A 26,643-nucleotide genomic window follows, 5' to 3' on the forward strand; every position below is an offset into this window, starting at 1 on the left:
GCCTCCTTGACACACAAGCCAAGGGGACAAAGGGCCACTCTTCAGAAGCCCTTAGCTGTGTGGGTGCCGGGTGGGGAATTCACAAGCCTGAAAGAATGGAGCCTTCCCAGCAGGGATGTGAAGGTTCCTAGACCCTACAGAAGAATAAAGTTGCTACTGCCGCACATTGTGATTGGGTCATATTTGCATTTGAGGGGCGAGCATACAGCTCCAGTTTTAACCCATATGGACCATATAGAAACTTGACTTAAACTTTAAAATCTTTTGTGGGTAGAAATCCATAGCACTTGGAAATGAAAGGAGCTTAAATCATGATGACTGACAGTTTCATTTCCCCACTGTCCATTACAGCACCACTGGCCCCGTGTGGCTGGTTTCACTTCAATTAATTAAAATGACATAAAATTTAATATTCAGTTCTTTGGTCACACTAGCCACATGTCAAGTGTTCTATTGGACAGTGCAGGAATAAGAAGTTTCTGTCATTGAAGAAACTTCCCCTGCTCTTGACTCTTCATTCTTTTAAGCCAGGTAGCTTAAAGGAGGTCTGGAGTGCTTGGCAATAGATAGTTAAGAGGGATTCCAGAACTGGCTGGAAAAAAAAAAAAGAAAACTTTTAACAGAATGCCAGGGTAAAGTAAATTATTGAGACTTTAGTTGATCCAAATAAGATATTGTTTGGGAAGGTGTTTGAGAAGTTGAAAAAAACTATACAATAAAAGTTGGAAGTACGACAGTTATTGTGATTATTCCCAAGAGAGGAAGAATAGGCAACTGAGGATGGAATGTCCATGTGCATTCTCTACTCAGCAGAGTTGGAATTTAAGGACCAGAACTTCTAAGCCTTGGCTAGATCTCATTGCTAGTTGAATTCGTCAAGTAAGGAGCTATGCCTTCTTAGTAAGACTAAAGGTTCCTCTGAGGAAGTGAGACGTGCTTCCACTTCCAAAGGGTGAATATCATCTTTCCCCACATCCGAGCAGCAGTCCAGTATGACTCGATGCCTTTTGATGATGACAATGATAATTAAAGGTTATCTTTGGACTAATCAATTGTTTTTATAATTGAGCATAGATCCCATGAGAATGTCATTCTCAAATTAACTAATAGTTCAAGACTGATATGGACCTTTCAGAAAAGGCCATATAGAAAAGATCCTTAGGCTGCCCCCTCAGTGTCATGAGTAAAGACACAGACCAAGATAATGGATTCAAGTCTCCTGGCTTGCATGAGGCAGGTTTCTCCTGGGTGGAATAGTAATGCCATGGATATCCAGTGTCCCTCAAAGTCAGAACATTGGGTTCTTAAGACAAAGCAGCTCTAGCCACTGAACTGTGACTTGGTAAATTCACTAACAATTCTGCCCTCTCTCCCTTCCCCCAGGCACTTTCATTTACTGACAAGCCCTTTGGCTCTGACCTCTTGAGGTTACAAAACTGAATGGGTAAGAGAGCTGGAAAAACCTTCATCAAGTCCTCGGCTTAAGCATTAGTGACTTTAGGTGTTGGTGTCTGTGTGCTAGATCCCTCTCGCTGGTTCCTAAGTGAAGTATGTGACAGAGCAGTCTGGGCATGGGATATTCTGGTAGAGTTTTAGTTTCCGTGGTAAATGTTGAGGAGGTCTTACTGCCTTGTCTGATGATGAATGAAGTATGTGATTAACCCAGAAGGAACTGAGGTTTCATCAGCACATGCATGAGCCTGATTCTTTATTGGTAGCAATTAGAACTTCACATGAACGCATTTATTACAAATCAACAGATATATATTAAGTGTCTGCTCTTCAGTAGGTTCTGTGGTATAGGGAAGGAACTTACCATTTATTTGTCGTGTTTCAGACATATTGATGATATGTTATGATTCATAAACTTTGGAAGTCTTAAACATTTTGTATTGAATATTTTAAGAGTTTTGTTTCTATCATCAAATGTAAAAAATAGAATGTGTGAAGGAGGATTGTGCTGGGAAGGTCCCTTCTTGTCTATGCCTTCTGGGTCTGGGATGAACTTTGGTAAAAATACGTTGTTTGAAGGATGAGTCTATGATGAGCAGAGCCTGAAAATGAAAAGGTGGCTCTTAATTACCAGGCTGCTGCTGCATTGATTAGTTGTTTGTTGAAATATGAAGGCCATGCCAGAGCTTCCTCTCACATTCCTGGGATCTGAATTTACATGTCTGGTGTCTGCCTTCAGAGCATAGTCGAAACTTGCTTGTCATTTGCCTTATCTCTTCATCACCAACAATCTGTGTAGTTGGGGGAAGAATAGAGACTCACAGCCTCTTTTAGAGAGGCAAAGGATCTCCAAAGTCATCTGTGTTCACTTCTTCATCATACAAGTGAGAAATCTGAGGTTCAGAGAGGGGAAGCATCTGCCCCAAGGTGCACAGCTTGTTGGGTCCAAGGCTGAATGGCTGGAACCCTGGTTTCCTGCTTCTGTGAAGTGTGCTCTCAACCACATTGATTTGTCCTGTGTTTTAAAATCTTCCCACTGCTGATCTATTAGTGACTGCTAAAAATTTTTAGGCAAACCTTTGGATACCCTTTCAGGTAAAATCAGAATCATTTGTTAGAATCTGGAACAAAGATGATTCTAAATAGAGACCTCAAACTTCGAGGTTCTGAGTAGTTTCTAAGCTTGACAAAATGAGATCTTCTAGCTTTACCTCCTCAAAGGTAGGCCACTCTATCAGGCACATATTTGGATAACATACAGTCTAAAAGGTCTGCACTTCACAACCAAACTACCTGGATTCATAATCTTGGCTTTGCCACTTACAAGTTATGAGACTTTGGACAAACCACTTAATTGCTTTATGCCTTAGTTTACTTATCTGTAATTTGGGAGTGACAATCATGTAGTATCTTCCTCAGTTGAATCAATATATTGTGAAGTACTTAGAGTGGTGCCTGGCACCTAGCAGGCATTACTTAAGCATTAGTTATTTTATTGTTATTTTTATTTTATTTATTTATTTATTTAAGATGGAGTCTCAGTCTTTCACCCAGGCTGGAGTGTAGTGGTGTGATTTTGGTTCACTGTAACCTCTGCCTCCTAGGTTCAGGCAATTCTCCAGCCTCAGGCTCCTGAATAGCTGGAATTACAGGCGTGTGCCACTATATCCAGCTAATTTTTGTATTTTTGGTAGAGACAGGATTTTGCCATGTTGCCCAGGCTGATCTCAAACTCCTGACCTCAACTGATCACTCGCCTTGGCCTCCCAAAGTGTTGGGATTACCAGCATGGGACACCTTGCCCAGCTGCATTAGTTATAATTATTTACTTGGTTAAATGCAATAAACTGTTATTCCTGTTTATTTTCTGCATCAAAATATCTTACTGGTAACAAAGGAAAAGCATAAGAAATCAAGGGGGTAATGTGATTTGATTGTGTGGGTTTCTTCTTCACCTTGAGAGACCAGAACACATCACCAGAGTATTCTACTGCAGCCCAAACCAGCAAGTATCAAGACTTCAAGAGGTGTGAGAGGTCACCTGACACAACCAGCTGGTTTAGGAAGGAACCTGAGGCCTAGGGAAGGTCCCGTGGTCTTGATTGTCAATGATGACTGCCTGCTCTCCACCAGTGCCCCCGGTGCTCTCAGCACACACAGCACCTGAAAACAAGACATCACTTGGTCAAAGTGGAGAAGTCGCCACATTTAGCAGATCCTGGGAAGAAATATGAATAACTTATTTCAGTTGTTGGAAAGCCTTTCATCTAGCATGTTCAAATGGAAGGTGAAAAATGGGACTGTGTGTTTTCTGAGTCACACTGGATTTCCCCTTATCCCCATTTCTGAGCCTGCTTAATGATTTGCAGGAGCAGTTTAATGGAGCCCTCACTAGTGGTGGTAGCAGTGCTAGAATTTTTTACTGAGGTCCCCAGGAAGAATAAACACATTTCCTCTTTAGTTGAGTGAAATCTCTTCACATATCTTCAAGTTTGGCATTCACAAGCTACAAAGAGACTAAAGTGCCCTTAGCTTTCTCAAGCGTCCAACTAACATCCAACAGGGCCAAGTTTTCTGCCAAGTTCTCAGTGGGTCACGACCTCATTTTTCACGATGGTAACATGAATGAACTGGAAGGATAATGAGATGACACATTTTAGTGATTAACTTCATTTATATTTGTATTATCCTTTTTTATTGTGGAATAATACATTCAAAAGATTATATGCCATGTATGTGTAATTAAAAGATGAATAATAAAATGACCACCCATGTATCTACAATTTTTAAATTAGAACATGTTAACATAGCCTATATAGGTTAGACCGAAAGCTCCTTAAGAGGCTCTGTGTGTGTGTGTGTGTGTGTGTGTATGACATATGTGTGTATGAATAAATTTTTTATATATATGACAATTTTTTAGTACTTGACAAACACTATATATAATATGTACATATATAAAATATATACATATATATAAACTATTTATTTGTACATAGAAAATCAATTGCTTAAAGAGGTTACACAATTTGACCCAGGTTATACACTCACAAAAGGCAGATCTAGATTTGAAACCAGGCTTCTCAAAACCTGCAGTCTCACTCACTCTACCTTCTTGCCTAATCTTTTATAGCCCTTTGCTCTCCTCTGTAACCTTTAGTGGAGTGCTGAGTGCATGACTGGCTTTCAGTCAGAACCAAAGGGAGGGCTGACTCACTGAGATTTAGAACACAGAGGATAAAGCAAGTTAACAAGCAGTGCAGGAGTCCGCGTCTACTAAAGAGCTAGCTAGTTGTGCACACCTTTTTCCAGTTCTGTGTTTAGTGCCATCACACTGTGTTCTCAACATTGGCCATGGTGGGAATATTTACACCATGGAAACTGGCAAATGCGACGTCATGGCTCTCTGTTCCCCACTGCGGAGCTGTTACAAAGTTTTTTGATGGTGTATTGTGGCTGATCACAGGAAGGGACATCAGAAACATGTTATGAGGGCCATTCACCTCTGCTGTATTCTTTACAAAAACCCAAAACCCTAGTCTAATCATGAAAACACAACACATAGACCCAGACTGGGGAACTCTCTATAGGATACCTGACAAGCCCCAAACTATCAAGTATGAAAGCTGCAAGAGGCCTAAGAGATCACCTGATGCATCCTCCTGTCTTTGAAAATCTTGAATCAGTTTTGAAAAATTGGGATAGTTGACATAAAAATCAGGATTTCTGCTTTCTCTTGAAGCTAGAAGACCTGGAAATACTAGTTTTGCAATCACACCCAACACAAATTGGCTAGAACTGAGTGAGTTGTCCCCTTTTATTGGTGCCTGAATTCTCCAGTTTACAGTACTTCCTATCTCTCATACAACTGTACTCAAATGCACTAAGCTTACCCAAACTGTCATATTCTATTGCCTGTCTGGCTCCTCAAGGCAGTTGGGTTTATCTTTGTGGTCTATATTAACTTAAATGTGCAGTAAGACTGGGGAGAGAAGCCAGCAGGGCTGGTGTGCTTGGGGAATTCTTTCTGGAGAGGTGCATTTGCCTAGTGCCAAAGAGCAGCAATTTTTAGTGTGGGACCACCAGCATCGGCATCACCTGGGAATTCGTTAGAAATGCACATTCTTGGCACCATCCCAGACCTACTACTGAACCAGAATCTCTGGAGGTGGGGCCGGCAGCCACAGGGGCCTAAGCAAGCCCTGTGGATGATTTGAATATGTGCTAAAATTGGAGAACCACTGCAGAGGCAGACAGGATTGAGATGGGCAGAGCCAGGTGGACCACTCTAGTAGTGGGGAGCTGGGAGTGGCATGGACCATTTCATGGGTTTGCAAGTCAGTGTGCTGTGGAACAGAGCCTGGGGTCTGTGTGAATTTTCAGGTCTGTGAACCCTGGGCATTTGCTGTGTGGACATGGGCTTTGCTTCCAATTGTTTCTGATGCTCTGTGTTAGAATGGGTAGGCACAGCCTGCCTGGGTTGAGGCTCAGGATTCCATGCTTGTCCTCTTTGACGTTTCCTCCAGCAGCCACCCCATCCTTGCACCATCAAAATCTCTGCAATGTGGATTTAGTGAGAAAAGAGTCCATTGTGGTTTCTTTTGATTGGCAGGTGATTAACCCCTTGAAATCAGTCCTTTGTCCATGTGGCAGTTTCCCAGGTCTGAGTTGAGTGAGAGGGTTATGTAAATATCAGAAAATGTCAACAGATTTAAAGTATGTATCATATACATTCCTACCTTCTTACTCTATTTTTAAGGACCTAGATCAAGTTTTACCTTCTCCTGAGTCCCTTTCAGGACCATCTCTCCTCTCCCTGTGTGTAAGTCTTTGATATCTGCACAGTGCCTCTACTTCTGCTATTGTGAACTGACCCCTAGGGATTCCCATCTGTATCCTTTTCCTCCTCCAGTTTTTCTCCTGACTCACTGCCTAACTCTTACTAATCTTTCAGGTCTCTGGTTAAGCATCACCATTTCTAGAAGCCTTTGTGGACCATACAGGGAATGGGACAGTTTCTTAGATCTGCTGGCATTACTTGATTACTCTGGACAGGAACTGTCACGTTGATCACTGTCCCAGCACATAGCACAGCGTGGTGCACATAGGTGGTGCTCCGTCAACGCTCACTTCATGAACAAGTTGCCTGCAGACACACAGTGCACAGCATTGCCTAGTGGTTAAGCACCCTGGCTCTGCAATAATCAGCCTGGGTCTGAATCCTGGCTCCACCTAACTGGTAGTGTGGACAAACCAAACCATTTACCATCTCTGTGCTTTTTATCAAGGGACACATTGCTAGTACTGACTTCAGGGTGTTTCATGGTGACCAAATGAGCTAAAATACTTATAGCATGTAAAGAAATATCCAGCAAATGGTAAGCGCTCAATAGCTACTAGTGAGCAGCTTTTGGTGATGTTATATTGAGCGAGACTGATGACAATTCTTAGCTTATATCTGACCTGAAGAAATTCTGTTTCTTTAAGTGAAAAGATCTGTAAGGCCTGACGCCAAAAAAAGGGATGTAGGTATGCCTACCTGCTTGACAAGTGGTGCCTTTATTTTATTTTATTTATTTATTTTTGAGACGGAGTCTTGCTCGGTCACCCAGGATAGAGTGCAGTGATGTGATCTTGGCTCACTGCAACCTCTGCCTTCCAGGTTCAAGTGATTCTTGTGCCTCAGCCTCCCAAGTAGCTGAGATTACGGGCATGTACCACCACACCCAGCTAATTTTTGTATTTTTAGTAGAGATAGCAACTGTGTTGCCCAGGTTGGTCTGGAACTCCTGACCTCAAGTGATCCACCCGCCTCAGCTTCCCAAAGTGCTGGGATTATGGGCATGAGTCACGGCGCCTGGCCCAACATGTGGTGCCTTTACTGCTCTTCTTTTTTCTTTTTTTTCCAGGATAGCAGCAAGTTGGAACTGATCAGGCTTACCAGACTTATTTGGGGTAGATGTATTCTAAGGGATAAACCCAAAGTTCAGAAGTGTTTCTCCTGTTTAGACTGACTCCATAAGCATTACTTCCATACAGCTTAAAGGTGTTAAATCTTTTTGCTTGCTAGAGACATATGTATGTGACTGCAAACCTATTTGTATCTGGGGAAAAGATTCTGAATGTGATCCAGTTCCTGTGCATTTTACCTATTTTATCTTGAGTTGGCTGCCTTCTGCCACAGAGTTGTAATTAATATTGTTGTAGAACAGGAGGCTCATTAAATTGCCTCATTATGACTGTTCAGGTTCTGGGTCTTGGCTGAAAAGGATTTCCCTATTATCAGTGCCTGACATATATTCCTAATCAAGCAGGCCAATTCTCTTCTGTCAAGGACTGTCTTCCAAATTGAGATGGTATTTATTCTGACTTGTACTATTAGTGTGAAAAATGTTGGCTCTGCTGACAGACATATAGGCCCCCTGTCACAGGTCAGGGCTTCCTTTTCACAGAAATGCAGAATGAAGGAATTTATAAGACACCATGCTTTAGAGGCTGGCCTGTCAGTTGGGTTCATTCTCTGAGGGAGAATATTTGAAAAGGAAAATAAACATCATGATTATAAATGTTTGGAATCTTTGTGTCAGAAGAGGCTTTAGCAGCCATTTAACCTTCCACTCAACAGATGAGTTCCCTCTTAGCAATTGTGATTCCTGATTCTCAATCTTTGCTTGATTGCTTCCTTTGACAAAGAGCTCACTACCTTTAGTGTGGCCAACTTCGTTTTCAGAGAGATTTAAGGAAAATCCTTGGCAATGTTGAATTGTAATTTGTCTTCCTCTCACCAAACCATTGTCCCTAGTTCTGCCATCCAGAGTTGCACAAAACAAGTTCTGGTCACTATTCCTTGAGAAAGCACTTTGATGGCTCCCTCCTTCCCTTCTAATCTCTTCTTTAGATTAAATGTCTTTTCTTTGTGGTTAGCCAGATCCTTCATCTTGCTGTTCACTGATGCAAAATGAGATACCTTTCAGCCCTCCTAAGATGTAGTATCCAGAAGTGAATGAGCCTTCCATGTGTGTTTAGCTCACCCGAGGGCCCAGGGAGGGGCTTCTGGAATTTTCCTTGGAGGACAGTGTCACATGGTATTTTCACAAGGTGTTGAGAAGTGTTGCTCTCTCTTCCTTAGGACCTTTTACTGCAGGGACCCATACCTTACTGCAGTCACACCTGTTCACTGCATGGTCACTGGGGATACACCACTAAACAAGGGCTTATGCTTAGGGCCCTTGGAGTCAGGCTGCCAGTATACAAAGCCCAGCTCTGCAGCTTACGATTTGGTGTAATGCTGAGGAAGTTGTTCAACTTCTCTGAGCCTTGGTTGGGATGATAATAAGGTTTACCTCATAAGCTGTTACGAGAATTCATAAGATCATACATGTAATGGTTTAGCAGAACTCCTGAGAAATACCTAATAAAGTGCTAATAATCATTAATAACAACTAAACACCAATTATCTATACCCCACTGCTTCCCTTATCCTGAGCTTTGAGATTTTTAATTTTGACCTTTTGTGGGTAATTCCAAACCTGAGAAGGGGGTGGGACAGGCAATTTGTGGTCATTCCAAATGAATTTCTCTTTCACTTGAGTTCTTTTTTTATGTCTAATCTCAATATACTCATGAGAACCTTTTCCACCCAGAATACTTTTTATATAATATCTCGTTTCATGTGTGAGAGGGAAAAAGAGAGTCCATGAACTCTATGTTCTTTCAAGTGCTTTAGCAGAATGATCTCTCTTTCTCTCTCTGTCCTGGGTCCTTCCTTCAGATGAACTCTTACTTACAACCCTAGTATGTAAGACAGATAGCAGAGAAGCAGGTCCCTCTGGTAGTTCTCATCTTCTCTCCTTGGCAGAAGCAGCCTCATTGTTTGTGAAACCCCTGGAGGTTATCTGTGGAACCCTGGGAATCTGAGATCCACATTTGAAAGCCTCTGCATGAATCTGTTCCATATCCAAGTTTCTGAAATCTGGCCCTAATCCTTTCATCTGCCTGATCTCTTCCTGTAGGGTCATCTCACCCCTACCTTCTTAGGTCAGAAGTCCCCACTCTCCCAACACATATCACTCCCCGACCCAACTGCTGTGAAGCTCTTCCTAGCTTTGACCTCCAAATGATTTTTAATTTTGTTCTCTTCTCTTGTCTCTGTGTCACAGCCCCACTGAGGGTTGATAGCCATTATCTACCCTGTTTTAAAGAGGGTCTCCAGGATTTATGGGTGGAGTAGTGGAGGGGTAGTGGGGTAGGACAAGACACAAGTGAAAGCCACACTTGGAGGGGGGCTCTGGCAGGGGAGAATGGAGAAGGGATAGATGTACCTCAAAACTGAAGAGGTAGCCATTCAAGTGACAAACCTTTTACAAGTCTGAATCTCTTTGACCTTTCTGCAATATTCATTCATTCATGCATGCACACATTTGTTCATTCAACAAGTGTTCATTGAGTGCCTGTTGTGTGGCATCCTGTACGGTTCTATTCTAGGCACTGGGGCTCTAGGAAGGAAGACGTCATAGCCCCAGCCATGAAAAAATTTACAATCCATTGGAGGAAACTAAGAACATTTTGGTGATTGCCAGACACCCTTCCTGGGAGTCCTTGATTACTTATTCATTTGGCTTGAGAGTTATACTAAAGCACCCCTTATTTTTCTATTCTAATTTCCTCCTATATCTTAGCTCATGTGATACCATCTTCAATTTCCAGGACCTGGCAAATATAAGGAGAAAAAAAGAAAAATCCCTATACTCATAATGCGAATTTTTATTAAATACATTGCACCCTTGTGCCCAGATGGATCTTCACAAAGCTCCACCTTGTCACAACATTCCTTTATCAAAAGACTTTAAAGGAGGTCCTGACTTCTTACCCCTCTCTCAGATCTCCCCAGCACTCAGCAAGCTCTTCCTCTTCTGAACTCCTGGTCATTACTGCAGATGCTGATGGTCGAGTAATAAATCTATTCTGCCTTGTGATGTTGCTTATATTGCTGTCATGGTTATCAGTGGACTCTTACTTCTAGCTTCTCATGTATTTAGGCTATGTCTTCCTGTTTACTTAAATGGTTTAGTCAAAACTTTATTTCACAAGTAATACACAAATATACATTTAAAAAATAGTAATTATAGAGAAAAGCAAAAGCCCCTTTGAACTAGGTTCATCCCTTTTTCATTTCTGTCCCAGAGAGAGAGAGCTGTGTGTGTCCTTCTGTGCCATTAAAAAAAACATACTTTTACATAAGGATATATTATGTATTCGTAGGATATATAGAGTGTTATTTTCCTTATGTGTGTTTGCATAAATGGCATTTATTATATGCATCATTCTATGATATGACTTTTTCACTCAATATATTTTTGAGATCTACCAACACTGACATATATAAACCCTAGTTAGTTCTGATAAATTGCTCTACTGTATATTCTATGCTGGGTGCAGTGGCTCATGCCTGTAATCCCAGCACCTTAGGAGGCAAAGGAGGGCATATTGCTTGAACTTAGGAGTTCAAGACCAACCTGGGGAACATGATGAAACCCTATCTATGAAAAATACAAAAAATTAGCCAGGCATGGTGGTGCATGCCCATAGTTCCAGCTACTTCTGAGGCTGAGTGGAAGGGGCCCTTGAGCCTGAGAGGTTGAAGCTATAATGAGCCTTGATCACACCACTGCACTCCAGACTGGGCAACAAATCAAGACCCTATCTCAAAAAAAAAATAATAATAATTGCTCCTCTGTGTTCTATGGAACCAGTGTAAAGCATTTGATTTGGCCCTTTTCATGTTGGTCTTGTAGGTTGCTTCCAAATTTTTCTTGTAAACAATGCTTCAGCGAACATCCTGTGAGTAAATCAAACTCCTTTTAAATCCTGTGGGAGGAAGGAAAACTGAATTCTGTTTCTGGAATCCTCTATTATCCCTACTACAAATCTTTGCTTATGGTAGATGATCAATGTATTTATTAACATATGTATTAACTTTGTGTACATGTACACCAATATACAAAGTTATGTTCTGAAGTGATGCTCTGGAGGTATACACAGAGCTGACAGCCTTCTGGGTAGTGAGATCCAATCCATCTGATGTCTGGGAATTGGATCTACTCTCTCTCTTGTGTCAAAAGCAGTAGGGGTCTCTCTTCTGGAAGAAGAGATAGTCCCACAAAGACTCTTAGGGAGACAAAAGCAGATCACATCCCCAGAGGGACCACTTGCCAGTGGGCATATTTGCTCATTTCTCTGTTGTTCTCCCTCCCCCATAGCCCAATCCCCTCAACTTCTTCTTCTTTTTTTTTTTTTTTTCTCTGACAAGGCCTTTGGAGCTAGTTTTTGGAGCACTGAATGCCTTAACCAACCACTGCAGCCCAAGTCCCTCATGCTAACCAGGGCAGAAGTCTAGGGGCAGGGATGGTAACAAGGCTTTGGCTCACATGTTGGCTTGTGTGTTCATCAACAATTAAACAGGGAGAGACCAAGCTGGGAGGATCTGGGACACAGTTGATGGTATTTCCCCCTTTCCTTTCTCTGTTAAGTCAATTCAGCAGGTATTTGTGGATCACAGGTGAATCAGAGATGAGTCTCTTGCCTCAAGGAACTTGTGTCTACTAGAAAAGGTCAGGAAAGAGACAGAACTCCCAAAAAGGAGTTTTGTGGGCAGAGAAGCACCAAGGAATGCAGGGTTGTAGAAGGGAGCATGCCCCTTTCAGGCGGAGAAAGCTTCATTCAGAAGTTCATCTTCCTCCGAAGCCCTCTGCGGGCCTTGCTCCCACCACCATCTCTTCCTACTTTTGCAGTGAGACCAAGAGTAGGAAGAGATGGTGGTGGGAGCAGGGCCCACAGAGGGCTTCGGAGGAAGCTGACAGGTAAAGGGATGTATCTGGGACATCAGGAAACAGTCTACTTGTGATCCTCCAGGAGAAGAGGCAAGAAGTCTAGAAGGCAAGTGTGAGGGAGAAATGGGTAGCAGAGGCTGCATGTCCTATCCCTGATCCTGGACACATTTTTGTCCTCAGAACAGTTTTTATAAAAGCAGACTTCATTTTATTCTTTTGCTTTCTTACTGAGGCTGAACATACATATAGTAAAGTTCACAAATCTTTTTTATCTTCCTTTTTTTTTTTTAAGAGATGGGGTCTCCCTCTGTCACCCAGGTTGGAGTACAGCTGCAGCCTCAAACCCTCAAGGGCCTCTCCCGCCTCAGTCTCCCAAGTAGTTGAGACTACAGGTGTGCACCATTATGTCTGGCTAATTTTTTATTTTTATTTTTGTAGAGACAGGGTCTTGCTATGTTGTTCAGGGTGGTTTTGAAATCCTGACTTCAAGCCATTCTCTTGCCTCAGCTGCCTGAGTTGCTGGGATTATAGGCGTGAGAGCCACTGAGGCCAGCCCAGAGTACACAGATCTGAAGTGGAAGTCTCAATGGATTTTTACAAATGTAACATAAGTAACAATATGCAGCTTGGTGGGATCAAAACACAGAGCATTGCAAACACCCCAGAAGGCTCCCTCATGCTGCATCCAAGCAACAGTCACCATACACACAAGTACTGCTGTTGTGATTCCTAGTCACCTAGATTAGTTAGTTAAGCTGCAGTAAACAGATTGCTGCACCGTGTACTTTAGGACGTTTCTTCAGCAACACTGTACAGAAAGTACAGAGAGGAAAGGAGGAGATTCTTGCAAGAGTAAGTGAGATGAGTGATTCTTGCAAGAGCACGTGAGGAGATTCTTGCAAAAGTGAGGAAAGGAGGAGATGCTTGCAAGAGCCTGAGTGACATGTCTTTTGTTTCAAGGTGTTTGAGCCAGTGTGGTGGCCATGAGAATGAGAAGGAGGCCAGACATGCTCTGCATGGCAGAGACACCTAGGTCCTCAGGGAGACAGCTAATGAAACCAGGGTGTATGCAGTCTGTGCACCGCCTTCCAAGGTTCCAGTCTCCTCCAGGGCAGCGTACAGTCATGACAACCAGGTGCCTGCCAGATCACCTGCTACAGAATAAGCTCTTAGACACACAGGAAGAAGCAGGGCCCTCAGCTACAGGGGCCACAGCAGCTCCTCACCATATCTCTCAGGGTTGTTCTGTGGAAGCCAATCCTCATTCATCAGTTGCCACAGCAGTTCTGAGAATGGATATCCCCCAACCCTTCTGCAGCTGTAGGGATGGCCAGAGGTTTCAGGCACACAATGCCTCCGCAGGCTCCAGGTGATGGAGGAGTCAGACAGGGTGAAGGAGTAATCCAAAATGAATCAGGACCACCGAAGTCTGCCTGCCCTGCTGGCGTTACCATGAACACAGCACTGAAGTGGACACTGGAGGTCAGGCAGATTGCGCCCCACAACCTCCAGGAAAAAAGCAGTTCCAGAAAGCAATTGACAGAGCCATTCCTAGAGACTAGGACAAATAATTTCTAATCCCAGAGTTCCCACCCGGGTGAGGTCAAGGTTAAGTAGAAACCAGTAGTAGGGTGATAATGTCTAAAGGGAAGAAGAGAAGAGACCCAGTGCTGTCTGGCGAGGGGCTGGGGGAGTCAGGGAGAAATGTGTGTTTGGGGGGTGATGTTGGAGGCAGCCATCCAGCCCCTTGCCCTAATATTTACCAATTGGATGCTGATTATGTAGATGAATCCCATGCCTTTGGGGGTGCCACTGACTCCCTCCACCCCATTCCCTTAGAAATAGCTGCCTGGGGACCCAGGTGTGATCACCCAGTTAATCCCCCTGTTATTTTCCTGTCTTGGAAGCAATTCTAGTTTCTTGCCCCTTCATGTCGTATTGCAACTTTGTTAAGTGTTGAATCTTTACTTCACTACATAAATCAAGGTCCTTTGTTGGAACAGGTGTGAGAAGAGCAATTCAAAAATCAAGTAAACAATGAAGAAACCTCCCTTTCCTCATTCATGGGCTGCCAGCATGTGCGGAAGGTGGAGCAGTGGTTGGGGTGGAGACAGGATGAGGTGGGGGTGGGGATGGCCCAGGAGGGAGACTCCAGCAGCCCCGCCCCTCTGGAGCTCATCTTCCAGCTGCGGAGAGATGTAAACAAATGATTATCAGGAAGAGTGATAACTAGAGTGTGGTGGAAACCCAAGAGAGGGAGGGATTGATTTTGCAGTCAGTTGCAGAAGGAGATACTGGAGCTGGGTCTCCTAGAATGAGTAGAAGTTCCCCCAGAGAGCATTCCAGGCAAATGACACCATGTGAGGCAAAAGGCAGGAGAGTGTGAGGAATGGCAAGTCTAGAGAGGGGATGGATGCAGGGAAGGAGAAAAGGAAGCCACAGGGAAATGAGAACTAAAGCAAGTGGAAACCTTGAATGCCTGTGGTTTGTTTCCCAGCTCTGAGACAGGGGAGCATATTATGGGTATTTGTAGGTGGTGACAGGAGCCTCTGTGTGCTTAGAGGACACAACACTCCAGGCAGTGTGGTAGGAGATAGTAGGCTAATTGGGCCTGCTCCTGGCAAAAGTGCAAACTGTTTGTGTCCCTTACATTACCCTCTGGACTCCCTGCCACTTCTGTTTCCCTCTCCAGGTATCTTCATGCCTTTCCTCCTCCCCCTCATTACAAACCCCAAACCGCTGTATCTGTTTGTGCCAAGCCAGGAGAGGTGATGGAGTTGCTTGCACTTGCCAGCCATGCACTAGGCACCATGCTAAGCTGGTTGTTCTCTTATTACCTTTTTTTTTTTTTTTTTTTGAGACAGAGTTTCGCTCTTGTTACCCAGGCTGGAGTGCAATGGCGAAATCTCAGCTGACCGCAACCTCCGCCTCCTGGGTTCAGGCAATTCTCCTGCCTCAGCCTCTTGAGTAGCTGGGGTTACAGGCACAAGCCACCATGCCCAGCTGATTTTTTTTTTTTGTATTTTTAGTAGAGACGGGGTTTCACCATGTTGATCAGGATGGTCTCAATCTCTTGACCTCGTGATCTACCTGCCTTGGCCTCCCAAAGTGCTGGGATTACAGGCATGAGCCACCATGCCTGGCCCTCTCTTACCACTTTTAATTCTTACAAGACCTCTATGATGTTGGGAACTTGCACTCATTTTACAGATAGACACTGTGGCTCAGATATCTTAAGTAACATGCTCTAATTGACACAACCAGACAGTGGGAGATGTGATTCAAACCCAAATCACTCTGATTCCAGAGTCCTGGATCTTAACCCCCATAATGTATCTGCAGTAACAAAGTCCTCAATACCTCAAGCAGTAAGTGAGATAGGGAGGCTGCAGGGGAAAGGAAGGAGGATGGATATTCTCAGTAGGAGACCTTCCATTCCTCACACAGGACTGGCCCAGGGCCAACTTAGGAGAGGCAGTGCCATTTAGGGGCCCATGAAATGTTTTGATGTCTTTTTAAATAATAAAAAATGTATTTTCAGGACAAAAAATGTTGTTCCTCCATAATACAAACATATATATACTTTATGGAGGAAACCTTCCTCAAAGAAAAGTGCCCAGGGCCCGCGACAGTCACGATGTGGTCCGGGCCTGCGTTTCCATTCCACCTTTTGCCTTGTGCCACATTTATTGAGACCATGAGTTCACTCTTCTTCCTGTGCATGAACCCTCTTCCCTTTCTCTCTATGATACTCAACTCAGGCCATTCTGAGACCATTGCTGTAGCCTCCTATTATCCGGTGGCCCTGCCTTCAGTTTCTCTCTCTTTTTCCAGGCTTCTCCCAACTTGCAGTGTTTTTTGATCTGTTCTTATTCTATATTTTTACAGTATTATGTTTATTCTCATGATTATGTGTTTGTCCCATGTTAAGTCAGAGGGTTTGGATTTGTCTGCGTAAAGACATGGTAAAGACCACCCACTTAAAAAAAATATTAACATTGAAAGGATATACGTCACATGAAGTTTATCGTTTTAACCATTCATGCTGAATGGTTAAATGATATTAACTACCTTCCTAATGTTGTATAACCATCACCACTGTCTGTTTCCAAAACGTTTTCATCACTGGAAACTGAAACTCTGTGGCCATTAAATAATAACTCCCCATCGTCGCCTTCCCCAGCCCCTGATAATGTCCATTCTACTTTTTGTCTCTAGGAACTTGCCTATTCTGGGTGCCTCATGTAAGTGGACTCATACAGTACTGGTCCTTATGTGACTGGCTTATTTCACCGCACATAATGTCTTTGAGGTTCATCCATGTTGTCTTGTGTGTCAGGACTTCATTTCTTTTATGCCTGAATAATATTCAATTACGTGTATATAACATGTTTTATCCATTCATCAATCTACAGACACATGGCCTGCTTCCCTCTTTTTGTTATTGTGAATTTTGCCAGTATGAACATAGGTGTACAAGTATCTGAGTTGCTGCTTTTAATTCTTTTGGGCTCATATTTACAAGCAGAATTGCTGGGTGATAAGGTAATTTTGTTCAATTTTTTGAGGGTCCATCAAAGGGCAAATCCACTTTTTCCATGTGTGATGGACGAAGCTGCCCTAGAATCCACTTCCAAAGCCTGGCTCTGAGATTCAATGACTCTAAACAGTTGTCAAAACTTACTGTACTGTGCATTTTAAAATTGTGAATTTCACTCTAAGTTTATTACAACTCAGTGAACTAGACTTTTAAAACATAGCTTTCTTTTCTGGGAGGAGAGATTCCTAAGGAGAGGTTTGAGATGGATACAGCAAAGGGGAAACTGTGGAAAGGGTGAGAGTTTCTGAAGGGAAGGGGAGGAGAAATGCAAAGACCAACATCATAATCTTGCTTAGATAAGCCTAGCTGTGTATTATAATTGTTAGCTCTGGTGAGCATAGTTTGTGCAATTGCAGTTGTCATTCTGCTTTTTGTTTGTTTTTGATTCAACAACATGCATTTATTATGTGCCTTCCATGTGGCATTTAACAGCCCCCTTTGTCTCAAGTTACACACATAAAATGAAAATGTTAATAAAAAATAAGATGTCACTTTAAAATACACAAATAAATGGAAAGACAGCCCATGTTCATGAATTGGGAAGACAATATTGTTAAGATGTTAATGCTACCCAAAGCAATCTGCAGATTCAATGCAATCTCTGTCAAAATCCCAAGGATTTTTTTGCAGTAATAGAAAAATTATTTCTTAAATTCATATGGAATCTCAAGGATCTCAAATAGCCAAAAACTTTGAAGATGAAGAATAAAGTTAGAGGTCTTACATTTTCTGAATTAAAAACTATGGTAGAACATGGGCCAGGCATAGGGGCTCGTGCCTGTAATCCCAGCACTTTGGGAGGTCAATGCAGGTAGATCACCTGACGTCAGAAGTTCAAGATCAGCCTGGGCAACATGGTGAAACACCATCTCTACTAAAAATACAAAATTAGCTGGGTGTGGTGGGGTGGACCTGTAGTCTCAGCTACTCAAGAGGCTGAGATGGGAGAATCACTTGATCCTGGGAGACAGAGGCTACAGTAAGCCAAGATCATGCCTCTGCACTCCAGCCTGGACAAACAAACAAAAACAAGCAAACAAACAAACAAACAAACACTTTGTGGAACAAAGCTACAGTAATCAAAACTTACTACAAAGCTACTGAAATCAAAACAATGTGGTACTGGCATAAAGACAGACATACAAACCAATAATATAGGATAGAAAGCCCAGAAATAAACCCTTACGTATATGAATAAATTATTTTCAACAAGGATGCCAAAGCCATTAAATAGGGAAAGGATAGTATTTTCAACAAATGCTATTGGGAAAACTGGATAGCCACATGCAAAAAAGAATAAAGTTGGATCTTTGCCTTACACTATATACAGGAATTAACTCAAAGTGGCTCAAAGATCTAAATGTAAGAGCTAATGCTATAGCTCTTAGAAGAAACGTAAAGCTTCATGACATCAGATTTGGCAGTGATTTCTTAGATATGATACCAAAGGCATAGGTAAAAAAGAAAAAATAGATAGGTTAGACTTCATCAAAATGAAAAACTTTCGTGTATCAGTTAAGCCAGATGTCCATCAACGAATAAATGAATAAAGAAAATGTGGTCTACATACATAATGAAATACCATTCAGCCATAAAAATAAATGAAATCAAGTCATTTTCAGCAACCTGGAGGGAAATAGAGGCCATTATGTTAAGTAAAATAAGCCAGGAACAGAAAGACAAATATCACATGTTCTCACTCATATGTGGGTGCTAAAAAAGTTGATCTCATGGAGATAGAGAGTAGAATAATAGATACCAGAGGCTGAGAAGGGTGAGTGGTTGGGGGAAGAGATGAAGAGAGGTTACTTAACATATAGTTAGAAGGAATAAGTTCTAATGTATGGTAGTAAAATAGGGTGACTGTAGTTAATAGTGTACTGCGTATTTCAAAGTAGTTAGAAGAGAGGACTTGAAATGTTGACTTGATCATTACACATTTAATACATGTAACAAAATATCACATGTACCCCAAAATGTATATAAATATTATGTGTCAATAAAAATACATAAGAGGAAATCTAAGCAAAAATATCCCAAACCAAACAAAAAACGTTTGTGCATCAGAGGACATTGTCAACAGATTGAAAAGGCAATCCATAGAATGCGAGAAAATATCTACAAATCAATACCTAATAGGGATGGATATCCAGAATATACAAAGAACTCTTACAACTCAGTAACAATAAAACAACCTAATTAAAATTGGGCAAAGGACTTGAATAAACATTTCTCCAAAGAAGACATCCACATGGCTATTAAGCACACGAAAAGATGCTTAATATCACTCCTCATTAGGGAAATGCAAATCCAAACCATACTAAGATACTACTTCATTCCCATAATATTAAAAAAAAAAACAGAAAATAACAAGTGTTAGTGAAGATGTGGAGAAATTGGAACCCTTGTACATTTCTGGTGGGAAAGTAAAACAATGCAGCCACTGTGGAGAATGGTATGATAAGTCCTGAAAAGATTAAACATAAAATTACCATACAATTCAGCAATTTCACTTTTGGGTTTAGACCCAAAATAAGTGAAAACAGAGACTCAAACAGATATTTGTACACCAATGTTCATAGCAGCATTATTCAACCAGTAGAAACACCCCAAGTGTTATAAACAGATAAATTGTGGCATATACATTCAACAGAATATTATTCAGTCTTATGAAGGAAACAATTCTGATGCACACTACAACATGCATAAATTTGGAAGATATTATGCTAAGTGAAATAAGTCACAAAGGGACAAATTTTGTATTTTATATACACTTATATGAAGTATCCAGAGTAGTGAAATTCAGTGACAGAAAGTGGAATGGTAATTGCCAGGAGCTTGAGAAGAAGAGAATGGGGAGTTTCAGTTGAGAAGGATGACAAGGCTCTGGAGGTGGATGGTAGTGATGGTTACACAACCATGTGAATGTACTTAATGCCAGTGAACTGTACACTTAAAAATGGTTACTGGCCAGGCACAGTGGCTCACGCCTGTAATAACAGCACTTTGGGAGGCCGAGATAGGCGGATCACGAGGTCAGGAGTTCGAGACTAGTCTAGCCAACACGGTGAAACGCCATCTCTACTGAAAATACAAAAATTAGCCGGGTGTGGTGGTGCACACCTGTAATCCCAGCGACTCAGGAGACTGAGGCAGGAAGACCTCGTGAACCCGGGAGGCAGATGTTGCAGTGAGCCAAGATCTCACCATTGCACTCTAGCCTGGGCGACCAAGAGAGACTCTGTCTCAAAAAAAAAAGGGGAAAAAAGTGATTAATGTGGTAAACTTGATGTTGTGTATCTTTTCACACACACACACACACACACTCTCACACACACCTGAAAACAATACTCCTTCACTCCCGATTACTTCAGGAATCTTTTTAAACCTTCAACCCAAACTCTCCAACATCTGGCTTCCTGGGACTGTGTTAACTTCCAATATCATCTTCCACCCAAACCTCTGGCTACACGGTTTAATACATTCTCATATTTCCCTCATCTGTCCTCTTTTGCTCTTCTGCATTTCCTAAAATTGTTCCCTTTACCTGGAATGACCTTTCATTTTCTCCATCTCCACCTTTAAAATCCCACCCATTCTTCAAGAGTAAATGTTACCTCCTTCAGGAATCCAGTCCTAACCTCGGTACCTTTGTTTTAATACTTTTCACTGTGGGCTTTGTCTTAGAGTGATACTTTCACACTTTTGTCTCCCTTAATACATTTGAAGTGCTCTGAATTATATATATATATATTTAAACCAGCCATAGAATTTAGATTGTATTTATGAAAAAAAATGTTTATTAAATGAATTAAGCTTTCTTCACAAAAGCAGTTCCCACGGGGAAAACAGAAAACTTTGGTCCTTTTTGATCTTTGACCAAAAATTTCAAAGAGAATCAAAAACTTTAGATGAAAAATTGCAATTTATTACGCTGACATTTAATCTGTCCCGGCTGCCAAGGGTGAACAAAATTACAATCAGGAAAATTTGTCTGCAGATGCATTTTTTACAGTATTTTTTTACTTGAACTGACATGGAAGTGTCATCTGATATAATGTATAATGAGCAGTTCTTCTGAAAACTATATTTTGATTATTCACAATTACTTTAGACGTAGTAGGTAAACACCCCTGAAAGCTGATGCAGAATGTGTGCAGATGGGAAAGCAGTTAGTCATTTGCTTACTGCTCAGATTTGAAAGTGATGCCTCTGCTCACGCAAAGGATCAGTTTAATAAATTCAACTCCAGGCAATCAGGTGTGATGGGGGGGCGTTATGTAAGAATAGAAGCTAAATATTCACAGCTTAGCACATGGGAAAGCAGGCCTCAGGTCTTCTCACACCAAATAGAAAGACCTCTTTTGTAAGAACATTTTCCAGAAACAAAATTAGGAAAAAGTCTTTTAAAAAAGTGAATTAGGAGGTGGCTGTTTAACACTCCTAGAAAGCAGTGACTCAGCGGGAAGGGCAGGGAGCCCGAACTGCTCCTGGGGAACAGCTAACAGTCAGCGTCTAGGTAACCACCCGATACTACTTAATGATCAAGTCCAGCCTTCCAAGAGGTATTGTTCTAGGATGAACTCAAGTGGAAACAGTGCATTGGAAGAAAGGACATTAGAATCAGTGCAAGCCAAAATATATTTTTAAAAAATGACTGAAATGCAACATAGGTGCAGAAAAGTGCACAAAGCACACATGTTATAAAATAAACACACCTGTGTCACCAGCACCCAGCTCAAGAAGGCAGTGTTACCAACACCCTGCAGCCCTCTCATGCCTTCTCCCTCCTCACAAAGGTAACCTCTCCCCTCACTTCTGACAGCATTTATTGGTTTGTCTGTTTTTGAACTTTATATAAATAAAGTATGTAAAAATATTAAATTATTGAGTTCAATTTGAATCATAAGAACATTTCCAAATGTGCCAATTCACTAGTCGTTTTGAGGGAGGAGAAGAAGAGAAGCAGAGAGATGACTACCACATCTCTGCAGACTCACCAGTGATGCTATTGTTGGGATGTTAGTGTTAGTAATTACACCAGCATAAGCCACAGAATCTATTAATTTTTTTGAGTTGGTGGATGAATCACTTACTCCTTCCTTTCAGGCTGACAAAGCAGAATGCAGAAGTCTTCTTCAGGCTTAGCATGTGGATGCCAAAACCTAGCAGATTCTTGAACTTGGAAATACTCCCAAGAAGATAGGCTGTAAGGAGCTAATTCAGTTTGATGGGTCCAATCAGAGCATCCTTCCAAATATATAAAGTCCACATGCTTACAGAACTAGAGAGACCCATGAAGCAAGCAGGGGTCAATATCTGAGCAAATAGGGGGCTGTTAGCAAAAGTGGGGAAGGATGGCAACTGGGAGGATTCAACAGTGTCTGCCATAGTATTGTCATGACTAGCATCACATGAGCACGGTGACAACAGAGAGCCCACAAAAGGACATCCTCTGTTCATTTCAGTTTTACCCCAACTCCAGGGTGGGGTAGATGTGCATTAGTTTCTTAAAGCTGCTGCGACAAAGTGTCACATACTGGGAGGCTCGAAGTCCAAAGTCAAGGTGTCATCAGGGCTTTCCTTGTAGGGGAGAGGCCTTCCTTGCCTGTTCCTAGTCTTTCTAGCTTGCAGCTGCAGCATTTCAATGTCTTGTGTGGCATCTTTCCTCATGTGTCTGCTCGGCATCCCTTCTCCTCTTCTTATAAGGACACCAATCATATTGCATAAAGGGACCCCTTAGTCCAGTAGAACCTCATCTTAACTGGACTAATTACATCCACAATGACCTATCTTCAAATAAGGTCACATTCTGAGGAGCTGGAAGTTAGGACTTCAACCGGGGGATCGTGGGAGGGTTCTCCTCCACTCCATGCAGCTTTCGGAGCTGGAGAGCTAGAACTAGAAAGTGGCCTTGAATAAAGGCTTGTTTTTAGTCTGCAGGCTATGAAATTCACTCAAAAGTTTATAAGAGGTGGCTGGGCATGAGGCTCAAGTCTGTAATCCCAGCACTTTGAGAGGCCAAGGTGGGTGGATCACCTGAGATCAGTTTGAGACCAGCCTGGCCAACATGGTGAAACCCGTCTCTAGTAAATATATGAAAATTAGCTGAATGTGGTGGTACACACCTGTAATTCCAGCTACTCGGGAGGCTGAGGCAGGAAAACAGCTTGACCTAGGAGGTGAAGGTTACAGTGAGCCAAGATTGCACCATTGCATTCCAGCCTGGGTGACAGAGCGAGACTCTATCTAAAAAAAAAAAAAGTTTACAAGAAGCATAATTAGGAGCAACAGGAAAGCAATGTGATTAAAATGTGAAGCTCTTGACACAAGAATAGAAAATCAAACACTGCATGTTCTCACTCATAGGTGGGTGTTGAACAATGAGAACACATGGACATAGCGGGGGAGCATCTGGGGTCTGTTGGGGGTCCTAGGGGAGGGACAGCAGGTGGTAGGGAGGTTAGGGAGGGAAAACGTGGGGAGAAATGCCAGATATAGGTGATAGGGGGATGGAGGCAGCAAACCACATTGCCATGTGTGTACCTATGTAACAATCCTGCATGTTCTGCACATGTACCCCAGAACCTAAAGTACAATTATATATATATTATATAATTTTATAATATATAATATATATATAAAATGTAAAGCTCTGTTGGTTGGAAGCCATCACAGAGCTGGATGGGAATCCAGTTTTGATGTTACTAGTTATGTAACACTGTAGTTTCCCCTCTGTAAGATCAGAATCATAGTGATTTGAAATAAGATTTAAAAAGGCAATTTATGCTGACCTCTGCCCTTGGCCCATAATAGGCTCTCGACACTGAGTACAGCCTTATGCCTCAGTTTTCTCAAAGGCATAAAAAGCAGGAGGTATCTTTTCATGCAAGATATTGCTTAAATATTGACTAGAAGGGATTTTGCTTCTCATCAGTTTTTTTTCAGTCTTCTTTCATCCTATCATTTTTGTGATGCTTAATTTTCCTTGCCATACAAATGTAGAGTTCTTATATTTTCTTTGGCCATATTTTTCTAACTTCAAACTTACATCCAACAGATGAATCGGGGACTCTTTTTAGCTTAATATTACCTTGGTTTTGCAAGTTTTGTGGAGTTGAAGCTGTCCTGATGTAAGTCAAATCTCCAAGACTGGAATTAAGCAGGGACAAAGATTAGTACAGAAAATTTCAGCATGTGTTTGAAGCATGTGTTTGAAAGGCCAGAGGAAAAACTCTAACATGTGCATTGACTCTGTAGTATAGCTTGGGGAATCTAATTATAATAACTACTAGTTATTGAGCAGTTAATATTATTCTAAATGTTATTCTAAAGACTGTGCATATTTAGTTTATTTGCTTTTCACAACAACTCTATGAGTTAGATTTGCTTATTTTCCCCATCATACAGATGAGGAAACCAAGGCCCAGAGAGGTTATGAAACATGTCCAGCACAACATGCCTGGCAGAGTTTTAATACCAACTAAGGCACTCTGATTTTCAGGGCCCATGTGAGTAACTATTCTGTCAGTCAAGCATTTAAACTGGCAAGTTCATGGTGAGTCTGTTGGGATCTGGTCACAGGACAACCACCCAGCTGGGTCTGTGCCCTGTTGACCTGTCTATAGCATGACTCCCCAGGGTCAGTTGACTTCCTCCATACTGCAGTCTGCATGCCATCCATGTTCAACCTGGTGACGTCTTGCTCAGATTCCTTCTCTCTGCCAGAATATCCCAGCTATGTGGGTTCAGATTACTTGCTAAACTATCTCTGTGAGAAAGTAAGCTGGCTTTCCATGGCCTAGGAGGTAAATGAGCAGAGCCAATAATGAATGTCAGTAAGGTCACCCTCACTAATTACAGATGAACTAGAGCTCACTGTGGCAGATGGAATCATCTAGGATTAATGTGAATGAGTGAATGCATGAATACACCCCCAAGGGCCTACTATGTGCCAGTTATTGTTCTGTGTAAATGATACATAGTCCCTGAAATCTAGGAGCTCCCAGTGCAGTTCAGATAGCTGCAGAAATAAGTAAAGAAAGCACGAGGAAATGACGCCTCCGTACAGGTTTGGAGAGAATATCACAGAAGTACAGAGAAGGGAGATCATCATTATTTCCTGAGGAAGTCAGGAAAATATAGCCACACTTTTAGCTGCCTAGCAGAGTGCAGAAGTATCCATCAGGCAAGAGGATAGACCTACCAGGCAGAGAAGAGAATGGCATATTTCTCAGAGGGTATCCTTGAACCTTATCGTAGAATCTCATGGGATGCTTATTAAAGAAGCAGATTCCTAGCCTCCGCTTCAGACTTTTAAATATGCATCCTTGGGGGTGTGGTCCAAGAATCATCATTTTAAATGAGGCTAAAATTTCAGTAGAGCAGTGTTGTGCTGTATGAAAGACATGGTTTTGACAATGATTCTCCTGCCTAGGTTTGGGATAGATAGAGAGAATGCTTAGAATAGAGACTGCAGAGATAGAAAAAGGCAAGAAATTCTACTTTAAGAGTAGGTTGAGGCCAGATATTGAAAATCTCCAAATAAAGACATTGGACTTTACCTTGTAAGCCGCAGGGAACCAGGGAATCAGGGTTGTGACATGATCAAATCCTTGTTTTGGAGTGAGTGAGAGAGGAAAAGCCATTCACAGCCATTAACAGGCTCTTTGGGTAGCCAAAGGGAGAGATGACAGGGTGGCTCACCAAGGCAGGCACAGTTCAGTGAGGGACTTTCCTTACAAAGATTAGTTTCTGCATATTGCAGAAAGCAGAAGATATGAAATTTTCCCATGGTTTACCAGCATATTAGGTTACTTGCACCTAGTCAATGATTGATAAATATTTGTGGGATTGGTAACTACCTAGTGTCACTATGTGCCAACCGGGTGCTGAATATTTTATATAAACTACCTTACTTAATTCTCACAACATGACCAGATAGCTATTACACTTTACAGATGAGAAAAATGAAGTCTTCGAGAAAGTAAGCAACTCACCCAAGGTCACAAAGCTAGTAAGTGGCAGAGTTGAGTTGCAGACACAGACAATCTGATGCCAGAGTTCATGTACTTAGCCATAATGCCACACTGCCTTGCCAGGGAACCAAGGCATTTCACTGAGGCTCTTCTTAGATAGAAATATTTTTACATCATTATCATCATTATCCATAAGGTTTCAAATCTTATACCCAAAGCATTTTGCCACATCATAAAATGTTTTCATAAGCCTAATTTTAATATGCATGCTCATCGACTGAATGGATATGGATTGCAGATTCACTCACTTACTATCTTCATTGTTGGTATTCGATTGTTCAAGGTTTCACTAGCCTAAGTAATGTGATAACAAACATTTTCATGCTGATTATATTTTTCTATATCTAGTTATTTCCATAGATTAGATTCCTAGAAACAGAATTGCCACCGGATTGAAGGCCTCGTGAAATTTTTGAACCCTTGATTCATGTTGCCAAATTACACTTTGTAAATGTTTTTACAATTCACAGTCACTATGCATGAGGCAGCCACATGAGAAGTATGAGAGTATCAATTCAGCCTGCCTTGACTTGCAGTACAGATTATTTTCAAATCTTACCCCTATTTAGAAGGTTTAAAATGATAAATTACGTTTTACTGTAATCTGCATTCATTTGATTGTATATTTTCCCATATTTTTACTGACTAATTACATTTCCTCTTTGTGAATTCAACTGCTTGTGCAGTTTGCCTGTTTATCTTCTGGAAAATTTTTAAAAGTCCT

At 41.7% G+C, this 26,643-nt stretch overlaps 1 pseudogene; it reads right to left on the reverse strand.

Annotated features, from left to right (window-relative positions):
* LOC108594139 (actin, cytoplasmic 1-like) overlaps positions 1-25,529 on the reverse strand; it is a 62,878-nt pseudogene extending 37,349 nt beyond the window's left edge.
* Between the last annotated feature and the right edge of the window lie 1,114 nt (positions 25,530-26,643).

Source organism: Callithrix jacchus, chromosome 12, assembly GCF_049354715.1.
Source record: "Callithrix jacchus isolate 240 chromosome 12, calJac240_pri, whole genome shotgun sequence".
Taxonomy (NCBI): domain Eukaryota; kingdom Metazoa; phylum Chordata; class Mammalia; order Primates; family Cebidae; genus Callithrix; species Callithrix jacchus.